Raw genomic sequence first — 8081 nt, forward strand, 5'->3', positions numbered from 1 at the left:
CTAACAAAACCACTAGGAATTTGAAACTTCAGAAAGGCACTGACTTTGGGTTAGCAGTGCAACACTTTACAGACTACACCATCAGAGCTCCCTTCTGGCAGTCAGTCCATGTGTGGTATATTCAATATTAACAAATATCATAATTCAAATGCATCAATTCCTCTTTGGTGTTACTTATTCCTTAGTCACTAGAAATGCTAGGGTCTTGATTATGCATGTGAAAGGTATCTTGGAATATGGGATCTGGCACCCAACCACATGAAGATCTTGTTCTGCTTAGCCAGATGTTCTGAATTTAATTAGTTATATACTTCTTAAACCCTTACAAGTTGCAAAGTCTGCAGTTGGACTCTTGTTGGGAGCTCTGGTACCCTAGTGGTAAGAAGCTGTGCTGCAATCCCGAAGACACGCAGTTCAAATCCATCAGTTACTCCCTTGAAGAAGGATGGGCTATCTCTCCATGCAATTACTGCCTCTGACACCCTGGAAGGTCCGCTATGGGTCAGTTCCTACTCAATGGCACACAATGAAAATAATAGTTGCAAAGTCAGAGAGCTCCTTGGAGGCAAAGATTTAATCTCACATACTTTGAGCATATTATCAAGAGGCATCAGTCCTTTAAAAAAGACACCATGCTAGGAAAGGAGGAAGAGAAAGAGAAGAAGATCCACAACAAGATGGATTGGCACAGTGACTGTAACAATTGTTGTTGTTGTTGTTGTTGTTGTTGAGTACTGTAGAGTTGGAACTGACCCATAGCTGACCCTCCAGTGAGTGTTCAGAAGCAGTTTAATCGCACAGGAGAGTGCTCAGGTTTTCCTTTATAACAGGTACTGGAATTGAACCACGTGCCTTTGGGATTGCAGTGCAATCATTGGGCTACCAGAGTTCCCCGCTGTCATAATGGGATACGGTGTATCAGAGATTGCGAGGATGGTGAAGGATAGTGCAAAGTTCAGGTCTGTTGTTCATAAGGTCTCTCTGAGTTGTAATCAACTCGATGCCACCTAACAATACTAACAATTTGCAAAGGGCAAAGGCAGTGGTGGTTCAGTGGGAGAAGTTCCCACTTTGATGTGGGAGTCCCAGGTTCCATTTCCAGCCAATGCACCTTGTGCATAGTCTCTCCTATTGAAGGCCCCTCTGTCATTTGAGGCTTATGTGGTATTATGCTGAACAGGAGCTTCCAAATTAAGACAAAGTAGGAAGACAGACATGGAGAGCTGCTTCTCAAGATCAGTCCCTGCAATCTGTCGACCACAGTGGTCTGATCCTACACGCACAGGGTCTCCATGAATCGATGATAACTAACAACAACAAAGCTGCTGAGGAACGAGTGTTCCAGCACTGTGAGTGGAATAAAATAGAAATGTTTCAAAAGTGCTTATTCTTGTGGTTGGAATCCACCAGATGCTCCACTGAAGAAGAAGGGGCAATTTCCTCCTGTGCCAGTTGGATCCACTCTTACGGTACACAACAACAACAACAACAACAAGTGCTTATTCTTGTTGTTGTTAGGTGCCATTAAGTCGATTGTGACTCATAGTGATCTTATGAGCAACACATCTGAACCCTGCCCTATGCTTTGCCATCGTCATCATCTCTCATATACTTGAGCCCATTTTTACAGTCACCATGTCATTCTGTTTCATTGAAGAGCTACCCCTCCACCTTTCCAAGAATGATGTCCTTCTCCAAGGACTGGCCTCTCCTAACATGTCCAATCTACGTGAGATGGAGTTTGGCTATCCTTGCCTCCAACGAGAACCCTGGTTTCACTTTCTCCAAGACAGACCTGTTTGTTCTCTCAGTAGTTCATGGAATATTTAGTAATCTCTTTAATACCACGGATCAAAGGCACAGTGTCCTCTTATTTCATCCTTAGTTATCATCTATCTTTCAAATGAATAGCACAAAGCTGTAAACACTCAAAGGAAGATGTTGTTAACTTCTAGCGGTCAATTTTGGTTAGAAAAATAGGGAAAGTTTTTTAATATCAAACTAGAGACTAGGGATGAATAGGATTTCAACTGGCAGAGGAGGAAAGGTGAGGGTTTCTCAGACAGAGAAAACAAAAGCAAGACATTCAATTCCTTCAGGGGATGGTCAGAAGGTTGAGAAGCAGAGAGGGCAGAGTACTCGGTCAGGTCTCAGGACTGATTTTGTTGTTGTCACTTAACACCCTTACCTGATACTGCAAGGTTTGGGGAAGGCGGGGGGGGAGATACTGTACCTGTATTTGAGTTCTTGAGTGGTGAAACAGTTAACATGTTTGCTGTTAATCTCTAAAACTAAGAAAAGGAAAAAAAATCATTACGCTCCAGTTGAAACCAACTCCTATCTGAGCCTTCAGAAGGTTTTTGGAGGCTGTAAATTGCACAGGAGAAGATTGTTCATCTTTCTCCCTCAGAGCCACCAAAAGATTTGAACTACCTGCCTTTGGATTAGCAGTGCAAGTACTTACCTTGTAGGCTGTCGGAGCTCCTATAGTAGATCACAAAAAGAAATAGATCACTAGATCTTTCTTCCTAGTCTGCCTTAGTTTGGAAGGTCCACCAGTACCATATGTTCAGCACCATAGTAGCACAAAATTCTCCACTGACAGAGGTTCGAGTCTACCCACAAGCATCTCAGGAAAAAAAAAAAAAGAAGTCTTGCTGATCTACTTCCAGGACAAACCCAGGTCTATGGAGCACAGTGCTAGTTTGACATGCATCAGATGGCAATGGGTTTTCCTCTTTGTTGGCAACTTCTATAGTAGTAACAGTGACATAGTTGTTATTGTTCTTCCTGATGAATTGCTAGGGCCTGCTCTGCCCTAAAAGAAGTCAGCAAAAAAAGGAAGCTGATGTTTCCTACCATCAGTGACTGGTCAAAGAGAAAATTGACAGGCTTTTTAGCTCTGAATCCATTTCTTTCTGAAACCCAGTTTTCATTTATCTCCTTAGGACACTCTTGATTTTGCTGTTGTGTGCCACTGAATCAGAAACAACCCTGAGCTCACCTTCCAGTGGGTTTTCTGAGACATTTAATTGCTCAGGGGTAGCTGCCCACCCTTCTTCCCCGGAGCAGTTGGTGGATTCAAACTGCCTGCCTTCAGGATTACAGTGCAGCTTTCTACCACTTTTGTTGTTGTTGGTTGCCTTCAAGTTGAGCACAATTCATAGCAACCCTAAGAACAAAAGGCCTGAAGCCCCTCTATAACTATTGACATTTATCAAAGTTCATAGATTTTCAGAGGCATGTTTAGGAAGTGGATGCCACTCCTGCTTTCAAACCTGTCATAGTATGTTACTGTCGTTATGTGCCATTGGCCACCAGAATTCCCTAGAAGAAACTCTAGCATCTTTGAATTACTTCCTCTTTCTGCTTTAGATAGTTTAAGTTGGAGCCTTACAATTATGTCAATAAAAAAAATTCCTGGCAACAACAATCTAATAAGACAAACCATTTTCATTCTAGAATCCAGATTCCTGTGTTCATGGAGCTGGAATGGACCAGCTGAAATCATCTGTCCTTGTTGTCCATTTGAAACTTAATCCTTTCAGGAACTATTTTCCTAAACTCCCCTTTTAAACAAACTGTAGTTTAGCAAGAGTCTAGTAGAGCATTTTTTTTGTTTGTTGGCTTTTTTTGTTTTTGTTGTTTTCCCTTAGGTATTAAGGTCTTTTATGTGCAGCTGGTTTTGAGAAGCAGAAACTCTATGATCTGACTGGAAAATGTATGGCATGTCCTTAAAACCCATTGTGTTCAGACTGATTCTGCCAGTCTATCTCTATAAGCCTCTGACTCTGGCACTCTGCACCGGTTCTGATGCTATCTCCTGAGACATTAACATGATACTGGCCTACATTACTAGTTTTCACTGTCTTTTTGCAGACAGCCTTTCCAATAGGAGATCAGGTTGACTTTGCCAATTCAGTTGTTTCTACCTTCAGTGAATACAATGGTATCACTAGCTAGGGTTACAATAACTCATGGTGGTACCCACCCTTCATGGACCTCCTTCTGTATCAGAGCACAAGCCTTAATAATGTTCATTATTTTAATCAGAGAATGGTATGTGATAAATATGGCTGTAAATTGTTTACATGTAGTATTTCTTAGATTATACGAAAAACTCAAACTCATCATCGTTGAGTTGGAATTGATTGATGTGACCTTGTGGTAGGTTTTCCGAGGCTATAAAACAAAAAAGAGATTGTCCATCTTTCTTCCTCTGAGACACTAATAAATTCGAGCCATCAGAGAGATATTGCCTTTGGGTTCACATCACAAGTCCTTATGGACTAGGCCACAAGACCCCTCTAAAGCCCATTGTTATCATAAGGTGTCATGGAGTCAGAACCAACGCACAGCTGACCTCCCAGTGGGTTTTCAGAGGCTCAATGTAACATGGGAAAAGATTGCCCATCTTGCTCCCACAGAGCAGCTGGTGGATTTGAACTGCCTGCCTTTGGGTAGGCAGTGCAATTCTTTGCCCACTAGGCCAGTAGAGCTCCTAAAGCATCTTAGAAGTGTCAAAAGTATTCCACTACCAGGAATATACCCTAAAGAGACCATAAATGACATCCAAGCAGATATATGTATACCCATGTTTATCGCGGCTTTGTTTACAATAGCAAGGAGTTGGAAACAACCTAAATGCCCATCAACAAACGAATGGGTAGAGAAGCTGTGGTATATTCGCACAATGGAATACTATGCTACATTGAAAAACAAGGAACTCATGCAATATTATTCAAAATGGGTGACCCTGGAGGACATTATACTGAGTGAGGTATCTCAGTCACAAAGGGACAAATGCTATATGGTGCCACTGTTGCAGAATGAGGCTGGCATTGGGGTGGGGGTAAGACTGAGAAAAACTGGATGAAATATGTTTACGGCATTGAAGTCTATGGGGGAGAGAATAGTCTAAAAGTATTATATTTTAGGGCATTATTTTTTATCGTAGGAGTACGCAATGAGGGTTGCAGAGTGGATTATATTTGGGGGTAGGGAGTGGGGTTTGGAGAGGTGCGGGGGGATTGTGTACCAATGAGGGAGTTTTTCTTTTGCTTTTCAAGGAGAGGAGCAAACGGGGGGGGGGGGGAGGGGTTTGTGCGGGGAAAAGGGTGCAACAATGAATGAATGGAATTCCAAAATCTCTGTAGATGTTCATTGAAATGAAAAATAAACAAACTAAATTAAGAAAAAAAAGAAGTGTCACAAGTAACTAAACATGGAGTTTTAGGCTTATACATTAATACACGAATGCTGGATTTATAAATTCTGTTTTTGTTGTTATAACTAGCTTTGTTGTTATTATTAGGTGCTATCGAATGAAGTATGACTCATAGCGACCCTATGAACAAAAGATTTGAACCTGCGCCACCCTCACACTTCCTGACACACAAGAGCCCATTGCAGTAGTCACTATATCAATCCGTCTGGTTGAGGATTTTCCTCTTTTCCACCAACCCTCCACCCTTCCTGTAACTAGCTCCAGGGATGTTTTATTAAAAATAATAGATTTCTGTTGATAAGCTGTACAAAAATTGTGTAGACAATTATTTTGGTGTCCGCTGTTCCCAACATTTTTCACAAGGCATGATCCAAAACTCCTGGGCCTCCCTGTTGATGCCACTGAACAAACACAAATGTTGGTGTTTCTCTGAGGTTTTATATAAGTATCATTATTTTTCTCATATTGATTAGCAAAGTGTGATTTCTTTTTTGTTCTCTTTTTCTGTAAAGAAAAACTAAAAAGTAAAGAGAGACTAACAAGGATCTTTTAAAGTTCTGGGCAATAAGAATGCAATGTGTCAAACAGACACCATATTGGAAAAAGTTGGTTGTTGTTGTTGTTGTTGTGTGCTGTTGGGTCAGAATGGACACATAGCTTATCTGCAAGTAGGTTTTCAGAGACAATAACTCTCATAGGAGGAGATTGCCCAAAAGAAGGTATCTTGGATTGAATTATATCCACCAGGCTGGATTCTTTGAAGAAAAATGTGGCATTAGGATCAGAGGAAGACTCATCAACAACCTGTGTCATGTAAATGACACAGCCTTGTTTGCTCAAAGTGAAGAACTTGCTTCAAAACAGAACTTGCTTGAAACACTTGCTGCAAAAGATCAAGGAATCTACATTCGAGATGTAGATTCGAGATGGATTACATCTCAACATCAAGAAAACAAAAATCCTCACCAATGGGCCAATAAGCAACATCTTGAAACATAGCATAAAGGTTGAAGTTTTTAGCTGTTTCATCTTGATTGATCCACAATCAACACCTTTGGTACCTGCAGTCAAGAAATCAAAAGACATGCTGATATATTAAGGAGCAATGCTGTCAGTTTAAAAGTAAGGTGCATCTTATTCAAGCCATGGTTTTCTCAATTACTTGGTCACACATCTGAAAGTTGGGTAATGATGAAGGATGGTGAAGAGGGACTGATTTGTGGTGTTGGAGAAGAGTACTGAATATTTCTTGCACGGACTGCCACAAGAACAAATGTCTTTGAGAAAATACAGCCAATGTGGCCCCTGGCTGACAATGTAAGGATGGTGAAGCTTCACCTCACATATTCTAGACATGTTTTTAGGATGTGCTGGTCCTTGGAGAATGACATCATGCTTGGGGAGGTGGAGGGTCAGGGAAAGAGAAGAACCTCAGCTAGATGGATTGACTCAGTGACTGTAACATTGAGCTCAAGTATAACAAAGATGATGAGGACGGCACAGGACAGGGCAGGTTCCAACCCATTATTCATGGGGTTACTATGAGTCCTGGTTGGCTTGACTCGCTCTTAACAACAATGCTGTAATGGAACTTATGTAATGATCCCCCATGATCTGATATCAATTATAACAAGATTAAAGGGTGGGATGTAACATCTTTAATTCTATAACAACCCTGACTTCCAGTGAGGGGAGTTTCCTGGGTGTGTGGTCTGTAACACTTTTATCACAAAAGAGATAAGAGGAGACAAAATCATCAGAGAAAGGAGAATCTCAGTATCAGGCAGTCTTGCAATCGGAAAACTCCTAGAACCAAAAATCACATGGAGATAAAGCCTTTCCCAAAGTTGGCATCCACATTTGAAATTCTAGTCTCCTAAACTGTGAGAAATAATTTTTTTTGTTAAAGCCATCTACTTGTGATATCTCTGTTATAGCAGTACTATGTGACTAAGACAGTGAGTGTAGTTTGTAAAGCTTTCTTACAGGCACCTTTCAGCTTTACACTTCACACAGAGGCAGGAAAGTCTTCTGAAAAAAATTATGAAGGGTTCCAAAATCTGTGTCCAGTTCTGGGATTCTACCAATAGTTGAATTAAAAACTACCCTATCTTTTCAACTAACGTAGTTCTTCTTCTCACCTTCCCCACCTTGCAGGGGCTTTCAAGCAAAGACTGTATCTCATGCAGACTTGAGACAAAAGCTTATTCACCAAGTTGGTGGAAAAGGCAGCACCCTGGGTGTTTGCCTGAGAAAAGGAAATAATTGTGTGAAACTTGAACCTTGCAAATCTGTTTATATTGGCATGCAAAAACCCTCAGTGGTGTTTCTTAGTTACACAGTGGTGTTTCTTAGTTTACAAATGTAAAGAACCTGTAAGTTTTTATATCTTCTTCTTTCTACTGTGACAAGGTTTAAGACCTGTCCTTTCTACTAATTCACAGCAGTGAAGGGCTTAAGTCTTTCTTGTTTGTTGTTTTGTGCTGTCAAGTCAAGTCACACACAACCATTACCTTATTACCCCAGTTCCTGTGTCAATCCATCTCATCTGGATCTTCCTTTCCTGCACTGTCCCTCCACCCTTCCGAGCATGATGTCCTTCTCCAAGGACTGGCCCCTCCTCGCAAAAAGTCTAAAGTATGTGAGACCTAAAAAATCCTTGCCTCTTAGGAACAGCTTAGCTTCACCCTCTCCAGGACAAACCTGTTCTCTTAGCAGTCTATGGTAAGTTCTCTTTTCTCTAGCACCACAACTCAAAGGTGTCAATTCTCCTGTCCTCTTTGGTCATTGTTCAGCTCTCTGATGCATAATACGTAATTGTGAAGACCATGGTCTGCATCAGGTGCACCTTAGT

This window comes from Elephantulus edwardii, unplaced genomic scaffold, assembly GCF_000299155.1.
Source record: "Elephantulus edwardii isolate Elephantulus edwardi_28Jun2011 unplaced genomic scaffold, EleEdw1.0 scaffold00146, whole genome shotgun sequence".
NCBI lineage: Eukaryota > Metazoa > Chordata > Mammalia > Macroscelidea > Macroscelididae > Elephantulus > Elephantulus edwardii.